The 21,506-nt window shown below is 43.8% G+C and overlaps 1 protein-coding gene across 1 annotated transcript in view; it reads right to left on the bottom strand.

Annotated features, from left to right (window-relative positions):
- Positions 1 to 4,038, bottom strand: part of lgsn (lengsin, lens protein with glutamine synthetase domain) — a 73,013-nt gene extending 68,975 nt beyond the window's left edge. The window contains exon 1 of the mRNA XM_059645526.1: positions 3,997 to 4,038. The gene's annotated coding sequence lies outside the window, so the exon portion shown is untranslated. The remainder of the gene's footprint in view (positions 1 to 3,996) is intronic.
- Between the last annotated feature and the right edge of the window lie 17,468 nt (positions 4,039 to 21,506).

Below are 21,506 nucleotides of genomic sequence, written 5' to 3'. Positions count from 1 at the left end.
CATGTGCATGTCCAGCAGTCGCTTAAATGTCACTAATGACTCTGATTCCACAACTACCACCGGTAAACTATTCCATGCACTCACAGCTCTCTGGGTGAAGAACCTCCCTCTGACGTCTCCTCTATACCTTCCTCCTAACACCTTAAAACTATGACCCCTCGTGGCAGTCAATCCTGCCCAGAGGAAAAGTGGCTATCGACTCTATGCATGCCTCTCATTACCTTGTACACCTCGATCAGGTCACCTCTCTTCCTCCTTCTCTCCAGAGAGAAAAGTCCAAGCTCAGTCAACTCTCCTCGTAAGACAAGCCCTCCAGTCCAGGCAGCATCCTGGTAAACCTCCTTTGCACCCTCTCCAAAGCCTCCACATCTTTTCTATAATAGGGCGACCAGAACTGGACATGATATTCCAAGTGTGGTCTCACCAGGGTTTTGTAGAGCTGCAGCATAACCTCGCGGCTCTTAAACTCGATCCCCCTGTTAATGAAAGCCAAAACACCATGTGCTTTCTAAACAACCTTATCCACCTGGGTGGCAACTTTGAGGGAGCTATGCACTTGAACACCAAGATCCTGCTGTTCCTCCACACTGCCGAGAATCCTGCCTTTAATCCTATATTCAGCATTTAAGTTCGACCTTACAAAATGCATCACTTCACATTTATCCAGGTTGAACTCCATCTGCCATTTCTCAGCCCAGCTCTGCATTCTGTCAATGTGTCGTTGAAGCCTGCAATAGCCCTCGATACTATCAACGGCACCTCCAACCTTTGTGTCATCAGCAAACATACTAACCCACCCCTCAACCTCCTCATCCAAGTCATTTATAAAAACTACAAAGAGCAGAGGCCCAAGAACAGAGCCCTGAGGGACACCACTCAGCACTGACCTCCAAGCAGAATACTTACCATCTACAACCACTCTCTGCCTCCTGTCTGCCAACCAATTCTGAATCCAGACAGCCAAATCACCCTGTATCCCATACCTCCTGGCTTTATGAATGTGTCTGCCGTGGGGAACCTTATCAAATGCCTTGCTGAAGTCCATGTACACCACATCCTGTGCTCGACCCTCGTCAACCTGTCTCGTGACTTGCTCAAAGAACTCAATAAGATCTGTAAAGCATGACCTGCCCCTCACAAAGCCATGCTGACTCCCTTTAATCACGCTATGCTTTTCCAAATAGTCATAAATCCTATCCCTCAGAATTCTTTCCAAAACCTTGCTAACCACAGACGTAAGACTGACTGGTCTGTAATTTCCAGGGATTTCCCTATTCCCTTTCTTGAAAAGAGGAACAACATTTGCCTCCCTCCAATCTTCCGGTACCACTCCCGTGGAGAGTGAGGAAGCAAAGATCTTCGCCAGCGGCTTAGCAACCTCCTTTCTCGCTTCCCGGACCAACCTAGGATAAATCTGGTCTGGCCCTGGGGACTTATCAATCTTAATGTTTGCCAAAATTGCCAGCACATCAACTTCCTCAATCTTGATCTGTTCAAGCCTGCTTTCCTGCTCCTCAAAGTTCTCATTCACAACAAGGTCCCTTTCCTTAGTGAAAACCAAAGCAAAAAACTCATTTAGGGCTTCCTCTATCTGTTCAGACTCCACACACAAGTTCCCTACGCTATCCCTGATCAGCCCTACCTTGTCCCTGATCATTCTCTTATTCCTCACCTATAAGTAAAATGCCTTCGGGTTCTCCCTAATCCTTCCTGCCAAGCCTTTTTCATGCCCCTTCCTGGCCCTCCTCAGTCCACTTTTGAGCTCCTTCCGAGCAAGCCTGTAATCCTCTAAAGCTGTGCTAGACCCTTGCTTCCTCCACCTTACGTACGCTGCCTTTTTCTTTTTGACAAGAAGCACCTCTGTACCCGTCATCCAAGGCTCCTTAATCTTACCCCTTCTTACCTGTCTCAGAGGAACAAATCTATACATCACTCGCAACAACTGCTCCTTAAACAGCCTCCACATGTCTGCTGTGCCCTTTCTGTGGAACAACTGCTCCCAATCTGTACTTTCCAACTCCTGTCTGATAGCATCACAGTTTCCTTTACCCCAGTTAAATATCTTCCCCTGGTAACTGTTCCTTTCCCTTTCCATGGCTATGGTAAATGTGAGGCTGTTGTGGTCACTGTCGCCAAAGTGTTCTCCCACCACGAGATCTGACACCTGTCTTGGCTCATTGCCAAGCACCAAATCCAAAATGGCCCTCCCCCTCATCGGCCTGTCCACATACTGAGTAAGGAAACCCTCCTGAACACACCTGACAAAAACGGCTCCATCCAAACCATCGGCACTAGGAAGTTCCAATCTATATTGGGAAAGTTGAAGTCACCCATAACAACAACCCTACTATGTTTGCACTTTTCAGCAATCTGCCGGCCAATGAGTTCTTTGATCTCCCTACTGCTATTTGGGGGTCTGTAGAAAACCCTCAGTGAGGTGACTGCTCCCTTGCTGTTCCTAACTTCCACCCATACTGACTCAGTCGACAAACCTTCCTCGGCAACCTCAGCCCATACCACTTCAGTAGATGAGTCCTCAAAGGTTCTTTCAGCCGTCGTTATACTGTCCTTGACCAACAAAGCCACACCTCCCCCTCTTTTACCACCTTCCCTGACCTTAATGAAAGATCTAAACCCTGGAACCTGCAACATCCATTTCTGACACTGCTCTATCCATGTCTCCAAAATGGCCACAACATCGAAGTCCCAGGTACCTATCCAAGCTGCAAGCTCACCTACCTTATTCCAGATACTCCTGGCATTAAAGTAGACACACTTCAATCCAGTTTGCTGTCTGCCAGCACACTCCTGTGACAGTGAGGTCCTGACCATGTCCTCCCTATGCTCAACCTCCTGTGTACTAGGACTACACCTCAGTTTCCCATCCTCCTTCTTAGCTAGTTTAAACCCACCCGAATAGCACTAGCGAATTTCCCACCCAGGATATTAGTGCCCCACTGGTTCAAGTGGAGACCGTCCTGTTTGTAGAGGTCCCACCTTCCCCAGAATGAGCCCCAATTGTCCATGTACCTGAAGCCCTCCCTCCTGCACCATCCCTGCAGCCACGTGTTCAGCTGAAATCTCTCCCTGTTCTTTGCCTTGCTATCACGTGGCACGGGTAACAAACCAGAGATGACCACTTTGTTTGTTCTCGCTCTCAACTTCCACCCTAGCTCCCTGAAATCCTGCCTGACATCCCAATCCCTCTTTCTACCTATGTCATTGGTGCCTACGTGGACCACGACTTGGGGCTGGTCACCCTCTCCCTTCAGGACCCCAAAGACACGATCTGAGACATCACAGACCGTGGCACCTGGGAGGCAACACACCAATCGTGAGTTTCTTTTGTTCCCAGCAAACCTTCTATCAGTCTCTCTAACTATTGAGTCCCCAATGACTATGACTCTCTTCCTATCCCCCCTTCCCTTCTATGCAAGAGGGACAGACTCTGTGCCAGAAACCTGCACCCTACTGCATGCTCCTGGTAAGTCATCCCCCCAACAGTATCCAAAATGGTATACTTGTTTTTCAGGGGAATGACCACAGGGGATCTCTGCACTGACTGCTTCTTCCCCCTTCTAACAGTTACCCAGCTTTCTTCACGCTTAGGAGGTACTACTTTCCTGAAACTCTTGTCTATCACTGACTCTGCCTCCCGAATGCTCCGAAGTTCATCCAGCTCCCGCTCCAGTTCCCTAATGCAGCCTTGGAGGAGCAAGAGTTGGGTGCACTTCCTGCAGATGTATTTGGATGGGACACTAATGGCGTCCCTCACCTCATACATCATGCAGGTGGAACATTCCTCTACCTGCACTGCTAATCCCCTAAACAGAAGGTAAAAAAAAAGAGAAGCTTACCTTGATTTGTCCCTGGTGTATAAGGTTAGAGGAGGTGGATGGGTGGGAGGCCCTACAGGGGTAGGGTCTCGGGTTTACACAACGATCAGTTATATAGCTCCGAGGTAAGCTTTTTATAGATTCAAAAACAGTGACTCACCGGCTTCCCAACAGGCCCCTGCTCCAAGCTCCCGCTCGTGCTGCTGCTGCAACCAGAAATGGAAGGCACTGACACTCGAGGTAAGCTTTTTATAGATTTAAAAACAGTGACTCACCAGCTTCCCGACAGGCCCCTGCTCCAAGCTCCATAGTAAGTGTGTAACATGGATACAGAACTGACTTAGTGATAGAAAACAGTGAGTAGTGAGGAAAGGGTGTTTTTCTGACTGGAGATCTGTGACCAGTGGTGTTCTGCAGGGATCAGTGCTGGAACCCTACCTATGTAAAAAGTGATTTGGAGGAGAAAGTAGGTGATCTGACTAGTAATTTGCAGATTACACAAAGATTGAAGGAGTGTGGATAGTGAGGAGTGCCAGAGGATGCACCAGGATATAGACAGGCTGGAGACATGGCAAAAAGCATTTAAACCAGGCAAATGTGAGGTGATGCTTTTTGGAAGTTCTAATGTGGGAGGGAAGTAAATGGCAGAACTCTTAGTAGCATCAAAATACAGAGGGATTAGGTGTGCAGGTCCAGTTCCTTGAAAGTAGTAACACATGTAGATAAGCTAGTCAACATGGCAAGATGGTCAAATCACGGAGATTAAAAATTAGTCAGTCACGTTGCAGCTGAATAGAACTTCAGTGAGGCCACATTTGGAATATTGTGCAGTTCTGGTCACCACATTACCAAAAGGATGTTGCCTGCTTTGGAGATGGTATAGAAATGAATGTTGCCTGGATGTTGCCTGGTTTGGAGGGAATAAGCAATGAGGAGAGATTGAATAGACATGGTTTTTGTTTTCACTTGAATGTCGATGGATGTGGGACGACCTGAAAGAAGTTTACAAAATTATGAGATGCATGCATAGGATGGATAGAAAGAGTTTTTTTCTCAGGTGAGAAATGTCAGTTACTAGGTTTGAAGGAAATGCAACAGGCAAGTTTTTCATACAGAGGGTGGTAAATGGCTGCGAAGAGGAGATGGAAATGGGGATAAAATTGCAATGTTTGAAAGGCATCTTGACAGATATATAATTAGGCAGGAGTAGAGGGATACGGATTGCATACAGGCAAAAGGTTTTTAGGTTAGATAGTCATCATGTACCAGCAGTCTTGGTTGGCTGAAGGGCTTGTTCCTGTGCCGTACTGTTCTTTGTTCTTTGAACTGCCACTGGAAGCCATACCACTCAAATATTCTGGATCCAGATAGTGTCCAGGTTTGTGCTTTGTTCTGGATGAAGCAGGATGCTCAGCATTGAAGGAAGAAAGATAATGATCTTTTGATCAGTGCATCTATTGCCTCTCTGCTTTATCACACTCACAGGGCTACCACTCACTCTAACTCTGAAACCAAGCACACATATGTCCTGGACTTCCCACGTAGATGCAACAGTTAAGAAAGCACAACAATGCCTCTTCTTCCTCAGGCACCTCAGCAAATTTGGCATTTCCATAAGGTCCCTCACCAACTTCTATAGATCATCATTGAAAGCATACTGTCTGGGTGCATAATGGCCTGGTATGGCAATTACTGTGCCCAGGGTTGTAAAAATTGTTTTGAGGGGCTTGAGGCGATTGTTTTGAGGGGTGGCACAGTCATTCAGTGGTTAGTACTGCTGCCTTACCGCGCCAGGGACCCAGGTTGGATCGCAGCCTCCGGCAACTGTCTGTGTGGAGTTTACACATGCACCCTGTGACTGCGAGGGTTTCCTCTGGGTGCTCCGGTTTCCTCCCACAGTCCAAAGAAGTGCAGGCTAGGTGGATTGGCCATACTAAATTGCCCGTTGAGTTCAGGGATGTGTGGATTAGGTGGGTTATAGGGGAATGGTCTGGGCGGGATGGTCCGAGGGTTGGTGTGGACTTGTTGGGCCGAAGGGCCTGTTTCCATACTGTAGGGATCCTATATTTTAAACAAAGATGGATTGCAAACCCAGACCATCAAGGAAGCCAACCTTCCATCCATGGACTCCATTTACATGGCTCACTGCCGTGGAAAGGCTGCCAACATCATCAAAAACCCTGGTAATGATCTCCTACAAGCTCTCCCATCAAGCAGAAGATACAGAAGCCTGAACACAGGAACAAGCAGGTTCAGGAACAACTTCTTGCTGAGCATTATCAGATTGATGAATGGACTGTCTAGCCTCAAATAATGCTGATCTTGCTAACTTTGATCTTGCCTAGCACACACCCTGTGCATTGTAACCTGTATGCCTCTGTCTAAGAATTTTTGATCTGTACACCATTTGCTTACAATGATCTGCCTGTACCACTCATAAACAAAGCTTTTCACTGTATTTCAATACATGTGACAATAAATAAATCAATCAAGTATGCATGATATGCACTGCATAACTCTCAACTTCTTCATCCTTACAAACCAATCATCTTTCCTTTTCCTTTCTTACTCACTGACTGAGAACACTGCAGCATCCGCTTCTATATCAAAATTAACTGCTCTCCCATCCATTTCCATCATTTTCAAATAGCCTTTTGTTTTACATAAGGATAAACTGACTCAACCAAGCTGACAGGGCCAAGACCAGTGGTGGTTGATGGACATCAAACTCCTCACTCTATATGAGAAGATTAGACAGAGAAGCATAATCAATCATATGGTTCAGAGAGACATCAATAGCCAACCAGATTAGTAAGCTTCCACTGGCTGTGCTACACTGTTCTTTCATTAACATTCTTAATTTATCCATCTTAGAAAGGTAAAGCCCCCTTTCTTCTCTTATGTAAGCAATTGAAGTATCCAGAAAACCTCCACAAAGAGTCCAGTGTCAATGTGTTTCAATGCCGTCCTCATGTCTGAGGAGACAGCCAGTGAAGCCTGAGAGAATGCACCAGCGAGGGTTTCTCCTACACCCCCTAACATCTCAGAGATTTTCACCTGGGCGGGTACTGTTTATATAGATTAAATTTAGGAGCACATCTGCATAGTTGGTCAGGGAAGAAACTCCTGCCTGAAATATCAAAGCCTGAAGACGAAACAAAGGAGGGAAAGCCCGCCTCTAGATAGGAGACACTCTAGAGGCTTGCGCCTCTAGACCCAAATGTTCCTGGGGACAGCTGCCCAAATCTTCAGGGTGAACCAAAAAACCATAGGTTCCTTTCATGTTAACTGTGAAAGTCAGGGCTATATTTCGAAATTGTGGGAGGCATAGGGAAAAAAACAAAAAGAGGGAACAAAGATAGCTTGGTTGAAACATCGTGATTAAAAAAAATCTTTCATTTTTGTAAGTATTTCTTCAGATGCACTTTTAAAATATCTGCTGTAGTGTAATTTTTACTATCAAAGCTGGTCGCATGCTTGTATCACACCTTAAGATATCCTAAAAGTGGAAGAATTTGTAATGATCAAGTATAGCTCATCTCTTGTAATTAACTGATTGCTCGATTGATCAAAGACCATTAAATCTTAAACTGACAACCGCAAATAAAGTGTTACACTTTACAATGAAGCTAAATTCCATGTACAGAGATTACGGTATGGCCTGGCCTGCATGTATCATTTTATGCTGATTCCCTTCTTGTGAGAGTATGAATTCAGTAATGATTGTACCCATCTCTGCAAGAAGAGTTTAATTCTATGTTTCAACTTTTCAAAGGAGCATACTGCCATTCAAAGCTGGCAGACTGACAATAGGTAAGTTTCATGAACACATTGGTCTACTGAGAAAAGTGCTGCAAACTGTGGCATCTCTCATTCTCATCATATTTTCCTAACATTCTTAGTATTGCTCACAACATATCAGGCAGGGCAAAGTTCTGCCATATATTACTGTAAACAAAATGACATATTTAGTGGGGATTATATCACAGAAATTACGTAGCTGGAGGTCAATAGCTTCGGGCCTAGGACATTTTTGCAGAGTTTGTAAAGGCTGTATCTATCTTCAGCTGCTCCATTTGATGACCTTCCCCTTATTGTTGGGGATGTTCTTTGATGATTTTGCTGTGTTTAGTTCCATTGCCTATTCCTCAAATAATGAAGCAAGGCCTAACTATACACAGCAAAATCTGGATGACCAATGCATTGAATTATAAAAGTAAAGACATACAATGTTAAAGCCTCACACTCTGCTTCCCGCAAGGACTCCATTCCATTCTCACAGTTTCCCAATTACATCTGTCCCAATGATGCTAGCTTTCATGAGGGTGCCCCAACATGACCTCCTTTTCGTCAAACCCCAAGGATTCTCCCCATAATATATAGGGGCAGCATTAGGACATTCAGCCCATTGAGTCTGCTCCACCCTGTTATAATGACTGATGTGTATCCCAATCCGATTCTCCTGCCTTCTTTCCATAACCCTTGATCCCCTTGATAATCAAGAACCCAACTATCTCTGTCTTAAATACACTCAATGATTTAGTCTCCAATAAAAACCAAAAGAACTGCGGATTTAGTCTCCAAGCCTTCTGTGGCAATTAATTGCACAATTCGTCACCCTCCATGTGAAGAAATTCCTCCTCATTTCAGTTCTAAATTCTTCATGTAGGCTCGCTATGATTCCAGCCAGTAGACAGTTTTACCACGGACAACTTTATTTTTCCACTCTTCATATTTCTTTTTGGACCAAAACTATAATGGTTTTGATCATTTTATTCATAGTTTCTTTTTGTATATTTGAAAGGAGTGGGACAGGAAAACACGCAATGCCCCAACTGATATTTCCTGCAAAGTGCTTTACTTAAATCATTTACCAGAATGTGCCTCTTGAAGGCACGGGATTCCCTGCATCAACTTAATAAGACAGTTGGAACCTTGGTCTCTAATAATTGACGGCACCTCCGATAGGACAGCAATCCCTTTACAGTGCCAACCTCTTTTGCCCACAGGTGTCCCGTGGGTTGCATTAAACCACGGTCTCAGAAATCTCCGAGGGCAATGATACCGTTAAAAACCCTTTGCGATAAATGTAAAACTAAATGGGATTTCCAAAATTCCGAGGCAGAAAGCCCAGATAGTTTGAGACTTACGGGGCACTTTCAAGGAGGTCGAATATCTGATCTTATATAAAACGGAAGTTCTTGAAAATTAATCGGGGACTTTCCAGGGAAGAAACACCGACTCATTCCACAAATTCTTCACATTCCCTTCGTTTCCAACAAGATTACCTAAACCATCCGAGAAATATATCCAGTTCCTGACCCCTCCCATGCAAAGGAGGAACTGATTGTTCTTGCGTAAGTGACCATGGCTCTGCATGCTTTTTTTGTTATCAAAAACCCTGGTCCTCTCAAAATCAACGTTCTAATCTGAGAGTTAAGAAATCCTACTGTTCCGAAATAGTCCTCAAACTGCAGCTGCGTTAGAACTGCACGTCTGTCTCATGTTCCTTCCCCACTCCCCTTTGTCCTCTGCAGAAATTCGGTCATTAAAGATAACAGCCTGCTACTACACCAAAATATCTCGCATCCGGTCGGGCAGGCTATATTAACCATAGCTATATAAGCTATATTAGCCTCTCTGATGAAGGGTCTAGGCCCGAAACGTCAGCTTTTGTGCTCCTGAGATGCTGCTTGGCCTGCTGTGTTCATCCAGCCTCACATTTTATTATCTTGGAATTCTCCAGCATCTGCAGTTCCCATTATCTCTTATATTAACCAATGCCTGTTCCACTCGGACGATCGTATTTCTAGCCAATTAAAGCGTGACTCAGAACCACGTATTGAAGACATCAGCAAAACAGTGAGTTGTCTCTGAATATTACCGTGACTCATTCACATCACACGCCACCCGGTCGTGACTAATTCAGAGTATGAAACAGAACCCATACGCTTACAAGCCTCATCCCGTTCCTCAATCCTCCACACGAATGCAATATCGACCTCATCGTTTTCTGTTTCTTCCTGCATCTTTTCCCACCCCCAGCACACACGCATATCTATTCCATTTATAAACTTTGTAAGGGGGTACATTCCAACATATTCAAATACAATGCGATTCAGTTCAGCTTTTCCTCCACTCCGAGGGGCACCGGTTCGATTTACCATACTCTTGACACTCACAACGTGCACTCCAGGACGGGCATTAGAATTGGAGGAACACGGAGTTTTCAGAGAGTTTTACGGCTGAAGGAGGTTATAGAAATTGTCGCGCGGCAGGGACAGAGGTAAGTACTGCACGTTACTCACAATCCTTCCTTCAAGTCATCGGCCTCGACTACGAGAGATAATAGGAACTGCAGATGCTGGAGAATCCGAGATAACAAGGTGTAGAGCTGAATGAACACAGCAGGCCAAGCAGCATCATAGGAGCAGGAAGCCTTTCTGAGGAGTAGCTGCTTGGCCAGCCTTGACTATGAGTTTAAGACAGCAAAGTGAGAGTCAGAGTGTCACTCAGAGCGAAAATGGTGTCCACTCAGTTACCGCTGGTATCTTGAGTAAGTTTGAGCACCTGTCTATATGTGAACTATGTTTTAGAAAGTTATGTGCAGGCCTTACCTTCACGGCCTCATCACCTCTCTATGTTATCTCATTGTCACCCTAGAATTCTCCAAAATACTTGCACTCTTCAAATTCTGGGCTGTTATGCATATCTGATTTTTACCACTCCATTAATGACGATCATGCTTTCAGGTACCTCAGAACTCACTATAGAAACCTCTCTCTGCCTCTTTAATTGTCCAACATCCTACAAAATGTCTTTTAAAACCCATTCCTTTTAGCAAGTTTTTGACCATTTATCCTAGAAATTCTAAGCGGCTCATTGTCAAATTTTATCTGACAATTCTCTCATCAAATGCATTTATATGTTTTACTACAAGAGAGCTGCTAGATAAATGCATTATATTGTCAAACATTTTGCTATTGGCAGACAAATATTATAATATATCACTTCCCAGCCAGAATTTGCTCCGCTCATGCCTTAGATACATGACTAGTACAGATCAAATATAGGCTCATAGGAAATAGGGGCAGTAGTAGTCTATTTAGCCCATCATGCCTACTCCATCATTCAAATAGATCATGGCTGATCTTACCTTGATTTTCAAGCATTATCCCCATATTCCTTAATATCTTTAATATCTAGAAATTTTCAACATCTGTCTTAACCATGCTGAATGACTGAGCCTCTACACCCTCTGGGGTCGAGAATTCGAAAAATTCGCCACCTGTAGTTACTGTCACCAGCAAACAGTCCTAAGTGTTCTCCCTCTTATCTGAGACTGTGTCCCTGGTTCAAGGACCCTCAACCAGAGAAAACACCATTCCTGCATCTAGCTGTGTAGGATCTTTGCATCATCAACGAGGTGAAGACAGAGAAGAACATGCAACACTGTTCTGACTGCCTTTGCTTCTCCCTTGCCCTTCACTGCTTCCATTTCCCATTGCTCCTTTCATTTTTCCTTCCTTTCTTTTTCACAAACCCCCATCCATCTCTCTCACTTCCACCACCAAGCCACCAAGTGCGTGCAGCTGACAGCTGGAGACAACATTTAGTATAGGAGTGAGCAAGAGGGAGCAGTGAAGACTCCTGAATGGGAAGTACCAGGAAGTGAACAACAGAGAGTGGATACACATATTGACACAAGCAGCAGGAGAAAGGATGCTAGTGGATGAGTGAGAGCTAACTTCCTGATTTTCTTTTCCTGTTTGCTGGTGACAGTAACTACATGCAAAAAAAAATGGTGGGAATATGGTCTAAGCACTCCACTAATGCCTTGGTCTATATCATTAATATATATCGTAAACAGCTGCAGTCCCAGCACCGAACCTTGTGGCACCCCACTGGTCACTGCCTGCCATTCCAAAAGGGACCCGTTTATCACTACTCTTTGCTTCCTGTCAGCCAGCCAATTTTCAATCCAAATTGAGAATATACATTGACCCAAAGGAGCGAAGTAAAGCTCTGAAGAGATCTCATTAGCTCAGGCCAATCATCAAAGGAATTTTGCCACAATTTGCAAAACCTTCACTATCCTGGTTGTGAAGGACAGTTACTGACGAGAAGCTGGGTGAAAGCAACAACTTTCTAGCCATATTTTGTCTGTAAATAACGATAGTTGCTCAAGTTGTTTTGCATTTCCATGACTCCAGAGGAGTACCCATGCAGTTAATGATCTTCCTGGAGTGGAAGCTATAATGGATGATCACAATCTCCACTTCTGGACAAATCTTGCCAGATGAAACTGAAACTGAACAAGGGAAATATTGTAATTAAAGATGCCTAAAGTCAAGTACATAGGCCATGTACTGACAGATAAAAGGTCTTTATTTGGTTTACAAATGGTGAGATTTGTAGCAGCAATGCAGTAACCAACATATGTAAAAGAACTGCAACAATTTGTCGAAGGCATTAACTATTTTGCTCAACTCTTGAGTTATCCAAGTTGTCTCCAAGTTGTCAATAGAGTGTGAAGCGTTGAACCAACTCAGGGCCAAGGATATCCAATGGTATTGGAGCATAGGATGTGAAGCAGCATTTGCTAAAATAAAGCAACTAGTGATGGCAATGACAGTGCTGAAATACTGTGATACCAGTGAGACGGGCCTTGGAGAAAGCTGGTGCAGCGAAGACAACCATTGTATTTGCATCTAGCGTATTAATACCAACAGAACAGCTTCAGGGGCACATTTGTTTCCCACAGAGTGTGGGCAGCACTTGACATAAGAGGTTAATTAACAGCCCATGGTTGCATATTGTACAAAGGAAATAAAGTCATTATCCCTAAGGAGTCGAGAGGGGAGATACTAGACATCTTTCATACAAGATGCCAAGGTATTGATTCATGTCTGAAGAAAATAAGGGACTTACTCGACTGGTCAAACATGAGCAATGAAATCAAAGACCAATTCAGTCAGTGCAGTATTTCTAATGAGTACCAAGTCAAGCAAGCTAGAGAGTCATAATTACACATGACATTCAAAACAGAGCATGGGGGAAGCTGGGAGGAGATTTCTTCACCATTACAGGAAGTGATTACCCAGGCATTTCAGTTATTACTGCTAAGATTGTAATGTGCCTGAAAACACACTTTAGCTATTGCTGTATTCTCAAAAATTATACTCAGAAGTTATAATGGCCTACACATCATGATTTGAAGAATTTGGCTGCATCTGGAAGTACTGGGAAACTCAACACCGTACAACCCTCACACTGTCACCCATGGACTGTATTCGGGAAGGTAACAACAGTGTGTTCACAAGTTTAGTTTGTTTCATGGAGATTACCATTTTGAATTAGATGAGAGTGTAAGACCACTTCAGCATCTGAAAAGGAAATGTTCCAGCTGCCATTTAGGTCAGCCTGAAAAACAGAGAAGGAGAAGTTGGAAAACAAAGAAGTAATCAAGAAAATGACAACTCCTACAGAATAGATTAGCAGCCATGCAATGAAACGACTGGGAAAATTGACAGTAGACAATGGGTGCTGGAGTGGGCCATTCGGCCCTTTGAGCCAATGCCGCCATTCATTGTGGTCGTGGCTGGTCGTCCACGGTCGGTGTCCTGTTCCTGCCTTGTCCCCATGACCCTTGATTCCACTGTCTTTAGGAGCACTGTCTATCTCTTTCTTGAAAGTGTCCGGAGACTTGGCCTCCACTGCCTTCTGGGGCAGAGCATTCCGTGTGTCCTCCACTCTCTGGGTGTGGACGTTTTTCCTCGGCTCTGTTCTGGGTGGCCTACCCCTTATTTTTGAAATGTGTCCTCTGGTTCTGGACTCGCCCATCGGTGGGGGCGTGCTTCCTGCCTCCAGAGTGACCGGTCCCTTGGTGGTCTTGTGCGTCTCGATCGGATCCCCTCTCATCCTTCTAGACTCGGGTGTGTGCGGGATCAGTCGCTCCAATCTTTCAACGTGTAGTGGTCCCGCCGTTCTGGGAATTGACCTCGTGAACCTGCGCTGCACTCCCTCGGTGGCAGGAATGTCCTTCCTCGGGTTTGGAGACCAAGACTGCACGCGGTGCTCCGGGTGTGGTCTCGCCGGGGCCCTGTGCAGCTGCGGAGGGACCTCTTTGCTCCTGTGCTCGATTCCTCTTGTTGTGGGGGCCAGCGTGCTATTGGCTTTCTTCACTGCCTGCTGTGCCTGCATGCTTGCTTTCATTGGCTGATGTGCAGGAGCGCCTAGATTTCGTTGTGCTTCCCCTTTGCCTGGCTTGACTCCATTGGGATGGTGGTCTGCCTTCCTGTTCTTGTCACCGGGGTGGATGGCTGCACATTTGTCCACATTGAACTGCATCTGCCATGCATCCGTCCACTCGCCTGGCTTGTCCGGGTCGCCCTGTGTTCTCATGGAGTCCTCCTCACATTTCACACTGCCACCCAACTTTGTGTCATCAGCAAATTTGCTAATATTACTTCTAATGCCTTGGTCTATATCATTAATATATATCGTAAACAGCTGCAGTCCCAGCACCGAACCTTGTGGCACCCCACTGGTCACTGCCTGCCATTCCGAAAGGGGCCCGTTTATCACTACTCTTTGCTTCCTGTCAGCCAGCCAATTTTCAATCCAAATTGAGAATATACATTGACCCAAAGGAGCAAAGTAAAGCTCTGAAGAGATCTCATTAGCTCAGGCCAAAGGCAAAGTACAGGGCTAATGGTAAGATTCTTAGCAGTGTAGATGAGCAGAGAGATCTTGGTGTCCATGTACACAGATCCTTGAAAGTTGCCACCCAGGTTGACAGAGCTGTTAAGAGGGCATACAGTGTTTTAGCTTTTAGTAATAGAGGGATCGAGTTCCGGAACCAAGAGGTTATGCTGCAGCTGTACAAAACTCTGGTGCGGCCGCACTGGAGTATTGCGTACAGTTCTGGTCACCGCTTTATAAGAAGGATGTGGAAGCTTTGGAAAGGGTGCAGAGGAGATTTACTAAGATGTTGCCTGGTATGGAGGGAAGGTCTTACGAGGATAGGCTGAGGGACTTGAGGCTGTTTTCGTTAGAGAGAAGAAGGTTGAGAGCTGACTTAATTGAAACATACAAAATAATCAGAGGGTTAGATAGAGTGGATAGGGAGAGCCTTTCTCCTAGGATGGTGACGGCGAGCACGAGAGAGCATGGCTTTAAATTGAGGGGTGACAGATATAGGACAGATGTCAGAGGTAGTTTCTTTACTCAGAGAGTAGTAAGGGAATGGAACGCTTTGCCTGCAACAGTAGTAGATTCGCCAACTTTGGGTACATTTAAGGTGTCATTGGATAAGCATATGGACGTACATGGAATAGTGTAGGTTAGATGGGCTTGAGATCGGTATGACAGGTCGGCACAACATTGAGGGCCGAAGGGCCTGTACTGTGCTGTAATGTTCTATGTTCTATGTTCTATGTTGGCCTTCTCACTGCACAATTGTTCTCCTGTTTGTAACTTAGTGCCTACAAAAATTGGAATGTACTAATCTGAACAGGGCTACATTATTTACGTGCAATTTCATTTTTAGATCAATCATAAAGTCATACAACACCGATATAAAGCCTTCAGTCCAACTCATCCATGCCGATCAGGTATCCAAACTAAACTAATCCCATCTGCCTGCATCTTGTCCATATGTCACTAAACTTTTTCAATCCATTTACCTGTTTAAATGTCTTTTAAATGTTTTAATTTAACCCACCTCTATCACTTCCTCTGGCAGTTCATTCCATACACGCACCACCCTCTGTTGAAAATGTTGCCCCTCAGGTCCCTATTAAATCTTTCACTTTTTAATCACACAAAGAATGTTAATGCTCTTCTCTTCCATTTTCATTTGCTTAGGTATTGTTCATTGTAAGCATCTATCTGTAAAAATCAAACAGGCTGAATAGAAAGTGGGACATAACACCAGCGCTTCACCGGAGGCTCACTGATGATGTTATCTAGAATGGTGACGAAACGTCTGAAAACGAACCTTCCAGCTCAGCGAGCAAACTCACATCCAGAACCTCAACCTGAGCTACAAATCTTCTCAAAACTCGCTATCAAACAGGCTGATCCACAATTATTTGAGCACACTATTCAGGCTGATGCATCAATGCAGAGCTGCAGGAATACTGCATTGGCACAGTTGCCACTGCCTGAATGAGATGTAATGGAGTGCAGGCTGCCCTCTGATGTGAATATGAAATATCCCATGATATTATAAAAGCATTCTTACTGACATCCTAGCCAATAACTCATTCTCACTCAACATCATTAAAACAGTCAGATTATTATTACACTGCTGTTTATGGGAGCTGGCTGTGCACAAATTGGCTGACATGTTTTCAGCATTACCTTTGCAATTGTCCCTCAAAAGTCCTTCATTTGTTGTAAAGCATGCTGTGACCTCCTGAGTTGGTGAAAGATGTTGTATAAATGCAAATCTATAAAATAAATGTTGCTGGTATTCTGTGAATTTAGTTTTGGGATTCATGCATAATTCCTTAAAAAGCCAAAAATCATTTGCTTTGTTCTGGCAAGCCTGGGGGTAGTTTTGCAGATCACACCAAAATGTGCACACGATCAGTAATTTAGTGCTAACAAATAGTTTGCAGGTTGATTTAGATGGGCTTGGTGACAGGGCTCTTGTATAGCAGGTGCCATTTATTGTGGCTGAGTCAAGCACTTGGATTTGGAGACTGTCGGTATGCCTGTACTTTGCAGTGTATCCATCTTAATGGAGATGCAGCAAGAAAAGACATTGAAGGTAGTATTTAAGCTTCATTAAAGGATACAAGATGAGTCTACTGTACAGAGTTGAGAGAGATCTGGCTTGTGACAAGCTGTGGTTATTTTTGTTGTAAAATGAAAGGAGGTTATTTTTGACCCATGTCTAAAACATAATGTGTGAGAGCTGTTCTCATAAGACACACCTGTTTGTATGTCTGGACTTAACAGGCAATTTTCAGCCTATTTACTGATTTTCATAATTTGAATTTGCCTAAGAGCCTAATCCAGAACTAAGTTCAGCACTCAAAATGCTAATTAGACGCAAATTCTGTGCAGAGGTCTCCTTGCGTCCTTTTCCACTGAAGGTGTTTGGAGTGCCCTAGATGGTACATACTGTCATATTCCATAAGACATAGGGGCATAAATTAGGCCATTCAGCCCGTCGAGTCTGCTCCACCATTTAATAATGGCTGATAAGTTCCTCAACCCTATTCTCCTGCTTTCTCCCCACAACCCTTGATAATCAAGAACCTATCTATCGCAGTCTTAAATGTACTCAATGAGCTGGCCTTCACAGCCTTCTGTGGCAGTGAACAGGGACTCATAGTGCAACATAGGCTGTTGGATGTATCACTAAAGATCTCGGTGATAAAAGTTGACATGAGAAGGAATATCCTGAATCCCGAAAGGAGGCCGCCTTGCCTTCTTTAGACCTATCTCTTTTTTCCTGCAGCAGCTAGTGCTGCTCCTCTTGACTTCATGCTCTCTTCCCCATTCCTCAATGAGACTGACGGGAAGCCCCAGAAAGATGCTGATAATCAAACATGCATTTTTTTTCTCCAGGTGACTCCTAACAGGTATCCAATATTGTCACAGGACATAATGCTCACTCTTGTCAGATGATGTCCTCAGAGACTTTGTGGAATGAGTGTTACTCAAGTGTTGGTGAAGCCTTAACAAAGTGATCCAGGAAGTCCCCTTGAAGACGTGCTTCAGAAGATTCTCTGTACAGCAATCAACATGACAAAGAAAGTAGGCTTTTACAGAATGTTTCAATATGGATACCATGATTATTTCTGATCAGTTGGTTGTTGCTAGAAGAGGTTGTTAGTTGACATACTAACCACCAGAATACCATACAGCTTCCTTAATGAGCACTAGCAGGATTTTAAATGGCAGTCAGCTCCTTAATGAGCCTCTGGGGGTGCAGAAACTTATATTTACATAGCAGCATAAATATCATAAAACATCATGAAGCACTTCACAGGAGCATCGTAAAACAAAGCAAAGCTGAGTCATATAAGGAGAAAATATATCTGATGGTCAAAAACTTGATCAGATAGCTAAGTTTTTACATGAATCTGAAGGTGAATAAGAGAGTCAGGGAGGTGTAGAGAAGGAATTCCGGAGCATAGGATCAAGGAAACTGAAGACACGGCCAAGAATCAGAGGCACCTCCCACCAGAGTTATAATCTCTTCCACCCTCATCCAAGAGGCAGAAGATACAAATTTGAAAACACGTTCCAACAGATTCAAGAATAGTTTCTTCTTTGCTGTTATCAGACTTATGAAGGACCACCCATATATTAGAGTTGATCTTTCTCTGCACCTTCTCTGCAGTTGTAACACTGTTCTATTACTCTGATGTACTTTTGTAAGGTTTGATTTGTCCGGTTAGCACACAAAACAATACCTTTCACTGTATCTCCGTACACGTGACAATATTATATCAAATCATAATGAATGAGGCTGAAGACAAATCAAGAAGGGCAAGCACTTTATGGTTATAAAAAGACTAATAAGATCTCAGGATTCAACTCTTGCCAAAGTTGTTGGAATGTGGAATTGCAGACACAATCCAGTTTGAGAGCCCATGACACAAAGTAGGGGCTTTTACATAACATTTCAACATGGGTACCATGATTTCTTCTGAACAGTTATTTGCTGCTAGGAGAGGCTGTTAGTTAATGTACAAATTACCAGAATACCATACAGCTTCCTTAATGAGCATGAGCTGGATTTTAAACAGCAGTCAACTCCTTAGAGAGCCTCTGGAGATCAGCTCCTAGTGCAGCATCTTATATTAAATAACACCTTAAACATCATGGGTGGCCCATCTTGCTCCGATCTCATAAATTCATAAGTTCATAAGATGACACTTGGTGCTAAATACAGATTAAATATGTTTTACCTCAAAAACAGTTTAATGATCTTGAATGTCCTGCCAAAAATTGCCCAAATACTTACATTTATACATAGCCTTCCACAATTTCTGAACATTTCAATTTTACAGCCAATAGTATAATTGTTAAGGGTAGTCACAAGAGTAATGTAGGAAAACAGCAGAGTTTATGCTCCTAAGATGCTGCTTGGCCTGCTGTGTTCATCCAGCTCCACACTTTGTTATCTCGGATTATCCAGCATCTGCAGTTCCCATTATCTCTGATCACGAGTTTATGATCAGACAATTTGTTTCTTTCACCAAAGTTCATTAAAGGTAGATATTGGCCTGGACACTTGAGAGAGCTAGCTGGCTTCAAATTGTTTAATTGGGCCTTTTGCTTCCACATGCGTACTATGTTGGGATTAGTCTTAATATCCCGTCCAGGAGATGACATTTCTGCCAGTACAGAACACCCTCAGCGCTGGAGAGTCAGGGTAGATTTTGTGCTCAAGCCCATGGAATGTGAATCTCTAGCAAGGATGCAGAAGAGGGTAACCAGAATGCAATCACACCTCAACACTCTTAATCAACCATGAAGATTAGTGTAGAATTTAAAGGTTTGGAGAACAGAAAAAAAATTCATTTTTAACATAATGGTAGCAATGTACACAGAATGGGCAAATAAATTTACTTAGATAATTAGAAATGGGAGGATACAAATCTTTTCCTATAAAATCCATGGGCAACTTAGTTTTGATGCCAGTAACTATTTATTTTCTCAATAGAGCACCTTGCCAAGACATGTTGAACTTGGAATTACCAGTCTTTAAAAAACAGGGTATTTTCAGTTATAATAATTAAATTGCTACATGGTTGAGTCTATGGCTAATCATAGGCTACTGTAATCTCGTGTATCTTTGCTTGATTGTTGAACTCTCTAAAACAAGAATCAAATTTGCTGCATTTCTTCTCTCCATTTTGTGTCTCCCCCATTACTAAAAAATCATGGATTGTGATATTGCATTGCTAGTTGAATTGAGAGGGCTTGTTGCTACACTTCATCCCTCTTTTCATATCTTCACATGAACAAATTAACAGCCAATCCTTTTTTAAAAAAAAAACTTGATTTCTTTACCTGAAATAGTGTTAATTAAAAATAATTTTGTCAGGTATGATTTAGTGGATAACAGACTGAATTTCGAACATTACGGGTCAGGGCCCACACCAGAGACTTGAGCATATAATCTAACCTGATGCTTCAGTGTGATACTAAGGACACTTTGCATTGTTTTGGTTGAATATGCTATGGTGTACAAAGAAAATCCCATGAGATTACTTTGAAGAAGTGCAAGCAAATTCCCTCTTCTTCTTGGTCAAGGTTCATCCTTCACCTGACATTACTAGACCGTACTACCTGTTTGTTTTCTTAGATAACAAAGTGTGAAGCTGGATGAACACAGCAGGCCAAGCAGCATCTCAGGAGCACAAAAGCTCACATTTCGGGCCTAGACCCTTCATCAGATGAAGGGTCTAGGCCCGAAACGTCAGCTTTTGTGCTCCTGAGATGCTGCTTGGCCTGCTGTGTTCATCCAGCTTCACACTTTGTTATCTTGGATTCTCCAGCATCTGCAGTTCCCATTATCTCTGTTTGTTTTCTTGTTTTGTTTTATAATATCTTGCTCTGCACACTGGTATTCCTCTTATGACTACACTTCAAAAATAAAACACTTTGGGATGTCCTGAGCTTGCAAAATCTCTGTCCTCTTTTACTTTGTTAAAAGCAATTCGCATTTTCCATTGCGATCGAGATATAAGTCCTAAGAGAATATATGTAGAAACCAGCAAAGAATCAAGTGAAAATCATTAAGAGAAGTCAATGAGAAATAATTTGCTCTTGATGCCTGTTTCTTAGGGCAGATCTGCAAATAACTCCAGAATTCAGCAATGATCTTTCCCAAAAACATCAGCACGTATTTCCAGAGATAATGGGAACTGCAGATGCTGGAGAATCCAAGATAAAAAAGTGTGGAGCTGGATGAACACAGCAGGCCAAACAGCATCTCAGGAGCACAAAAGCTGACGTTTCGGGCCTAGACCCTTCTTCAGAGAGGGGGATGGGGTGAGGGTTCTGCAATAAATAGGGAGAGGGGGGAGGCGGACCGAAGATGGATAGAGGAGAAGATAGGTGGAGAGGAGACAGACAAGTTAAAGGGGCGGGGATGGAGCCTGTAGAGGTGAGTGTAGATGGGGAGGTAGGGAGGGGATAGGTCAGTCGGGGGAGGACAGGCAGGTCAAGGGGGCGGGATGAGGTTAGTAGGTAGGAAATGGAGGTGCGGCTTGAGGTCGGAGGAGGGGATAGCTGAGAGGAAGGACAGGTTAGGGAAGCGGGGACGAGCTGGGCTGGTTTTGGGATGCAGTGGGGGGAGGGGAGATTTTAAAGCTTGTGAAATCCACATTGATACCATTGGGCTGCAGGTTCCCAAGCAGATATGAGTTGCTGTTCCTGCAACCTTCGGGTGGCATCGTTGTGGCACTGCAGGAAGCCCAGGATGGACATGTCGTCTAAGAAATGCAAGTGGGAGTTGAAATGGTTTGCGACTGGTTGTTTATTGCGAACCGAGCATAGTTGTTCTACAAAGCGGTCCCCTGGCCTCCGCTTGGTTAGTTGTTTATTGCGAACTTGGCATAGGTATTCTGCAAAGCGGTCCCCAAGCTTCCGCTTGGTTAGTTAGTAACTAAGATTTCTTTTTACAACTTTGATTTT

Source organism: Stegostoma tigrinum, chromosome 4 (assembly GCF_030684315.1).
Source record: "Stegostoma tigrinum isolate sSteTig4 chromosome 4, sSteTig4.hap1, whole genome shotgun sequence".
Classification (NCBI taxonomy): domain Eukaryota; kingdom Metazoa; phylum Chordata; class Chondrichthyes; order Orectolobiformes; family Stegostomatidae; genus Stegostoma; species Stegostoma tigrinum.
The sequence above is the reverse complement of the archived record's forward strand: the minus strand, read 5'-3'. Positions and strand labels throughout refer to the sequence as shown.